Source organism: Poecile atricapillus, chromosome 2 (genome assembly GCF_030490865.1).
Source record: "Poecile atricapillus isolate bPoeAtr1 chromosome 2, bPoeAtr1.hap1, whole genome shotgun sequence".
Taxonomy (NCBI): Eukaryota; Metazoa; Chordata; class Aves; order Passeriformes; family Paridae; genus Poecile; species Poecile atricapillus.
The window spans coordinates 110,927,389-110,930,270 of NC_081250.1; the positions used below are offsets into that span (position 1 = coordinate 110,927,389).

At 38.9% G+C, this 2,882-nt stretch overlaps 1 non-coding gene across 1 annotated transcript; it reads right to left on the minus strand.

Annotated features, from left to right (window-relative positions):
- Window positions 1-2,347: 2,347 nt before the first annotated feature.
- TRNAG-CCC (transfer RNA glycine (anticodon CCC)) lies at window positions 2,348-2,418 on the minus strand. The gene has a single exon. It is a non-coding gene; the product is annotated as a tRNA-Gly (tRNA).
- Between the last annotated feature and the right edge of the window lie 464 nt (window positions 2,419-2,882).

Genomic DNA, 2,882 nt, shown 5'->3' on the forward strand with positions numbered 1-2,882 from the left:
ATCTAAAAAATAAAATTGTAAGCCAAAGGGAGATTACTTACAAATACCATATTGGAGGCTTAAAGGACATGTTAGCCAAGCACTGGAAATACATTAAAAAAAAATCAATGCCACTAACAGAAAGGGAACTATTAGCAAGACAAAAAGTCAACAATATGTCTAAAAGAGGAAAACTGAAAACTGAACTTTGCTTATTTAAATATAAAAATGCAATCAGACAAGGTAAACAAGAGCATTTGGAAAAACATGCAAGGGATATAAACATAAAAGAGACATAAAAAAAATTCTTTTTCAAACACATCTGACAGGAAATCTGCTAAAGACAAAGTAAGGCAAACAGATGATCAGAAGGACTTAGAGATAGACGTACCATGAACATTCAAAAAACAAAGTATGGTAAGGGGAAAAAAGAACCCAAATTCCAAAACACATAAAATCTGTAAAGTCCTAAGAAGCAATCTCATATTATTGAATTATTATTGAATAATTTTTTAATTATTGAATTTCTATAACAAAAAGAATTTGCTTCCAAATGGAAAACTTGATGCACAGGAGAGGAATCAGCATGACCAGGCAGCAGTGCCTCAAAATTAATCAGTTCTCTGAAGAATTCAATTAGAATGTGGGAAAGGATAAATGGGTGATACAGCCTGCTTGGACTCTTAAGTGGTATTTGATAAATACATTTTAATAAAAGGATGTAAGACAGAAAATAAGCAGGGGCTTTATCTGAATCGCCTTTAAAATCCTAACAATCCTTAAATACTTAAACCGTAAGATTCCCCTGACTGAATGGCGGAACATTCATTTGTATAAATATTTCACCACACAACACTGGCCTCCAAAATGCCCTTGTGTCACTGAGCACCACCCTCTGGGTTTGGCCATTTAGCTAATTTTCACTTCACCTCATCTAGCCCTTGGATCAGTAGCTTGTCTGAGAGGATCTTAATGGGAGACAGAGTAAGTCCAGGCAGACAATATCCACTGTTCTCCCCCTGTCTACCAGACCAGTCATTTCTGCTTGGTAACTGGTCAAGCACAACGTTTCTTTGGTGAATCCATGCACACTACCCATGATGACTTTCTTGCCTTTGTGAAACATGCCTAGAAAATGCTTTGCAGGATTAGCTGCTCCATCACTTTTCTGTGGATTGAGGCAAGGTTGACTACCCTGTAGACCCCTGATTTCTCGTTCTTGCCTTTCTTGAACACAGGGGTGACATTTTCCTTCCTCCAGTCCAGAAGCACTTCTCCCAGTCATAATCTTCCTCAGCACTCCTGGGTGCATCCCGTCAAGGCCCATGGAATTATGAATGTCCAGCTTGAATAAGTACTGCCTGATTTGATTGCCTTCCACGAAGGGTATGCATTCCTTTCTCCAGCCTTTCCCCTTGGTCTCTGGGACCTAGGATTTCTGAAGGCTGGTTCTAGCAGAACAGACAGGAGCAAAGAAAGAATTCAGTACTGCAGCCTTTTCCTGTGCCATCAGGTTCCCTGCCCCTAGCACCAATGGGCTCACTTTTTCTGTAGTCTTCCTTTTGTGATGTCTGCACTTACAGAAGTCCTTCTTGTCTTCGATATCTCTTGCCTCATTCAATTCCACCTTGGCTTCAACTTTTCCAGCTGCATCTCTGCATGCTCATACAATGTTGCTGTATTTCTCCTAGGTTACCTGTCCCCGATTCCACTTTCTATATTCCACCTTCTATATTCTTCCTTTTTGCATGTGAGTTCTGCCTGGAGCTCCTTGTTCATCCATGCAAGCCTCCTGGCATTTTTGCCTGACTTCCTACTCATTAGAATGGACAGCTCTTGTGTTTGAAGGAGACAATATTTGAATACTAAACAGCTTTCTTTGGCCCCTCTTCCCAAATATAATATAAAACTATCAATTTTGAATGAGAAGAAAGTGTCAAGGACAGCCCTTTTATCTGAAAGTGCTAAATTGGTCAAAGAGTCACAGTTCATCTCTTTTATGATAAATGGCCACATATAGGATATTTCATACCAGTGCAGTTCTATGTTAATTAGGTATATGGCTGATAAGTTCAAATTACAAGTTACTATTTCCAGAATTCTTAAGTCATGTAAAACAATTTACTTGCATAAAAGCAAAATATTTTCAGTAGAAGTGAACTATTTAACAGAAGCAAATAAGTTAAAATACTACTCCGATTACACTGTAGGATTACACAAAAAAAGCCCACATCAACTTAGTGTCCCTGCCCAAAATTCAAGCAACAAAAAGCACAAAGAAAAAAACACAGGGCCTATACATATCTTGATGATACCACACCTAACCTGTGCTATAGGCACTGCACAGGCTGGGAGCTGGGAATTTCCATGCACCAGCTGGGAATCGAACCCAGGTCACAAGAATGGGAACCTTGCATGATACCACTACACCACTGGTGCTTCCCTACAGTGTCCTCTCATTCATCATTATTTCACGCCAATCCACACCAAGGTATCTATTAACAAGAACCTCAGTTATTCTGCCTCAGAGGCAGGTCATAATAAGGACTATGCAGGAAAAAGAGTTTTCTTACCAGAAAAAAAATTACCTGAAGAACATAGCACATATCCTAAGATACTGGCAGAAGGTCACTGGAAAACTGACTACCCCCTTTTCCTAGGGAAGTTTTGAAAGAGTAAACATGGAAATCACTAAAAAAGTCTGGTGTTCATTTCTTAAAATGTGTATAAATAGTCAATCTTCTTTTAGTGAAGGCAAAGACTAAATGGCTTCAAAGATTCCTTCCAAAATCCCTATGGTTATAAAAAGACTTAAATTTCAAAACAGTAAAGCCAAGACAGTAATTTGTCTCAACAGTGCAGAGTAAGCAGATGTGTGCTGAAGCTGGAAAGAAATGAAAGGA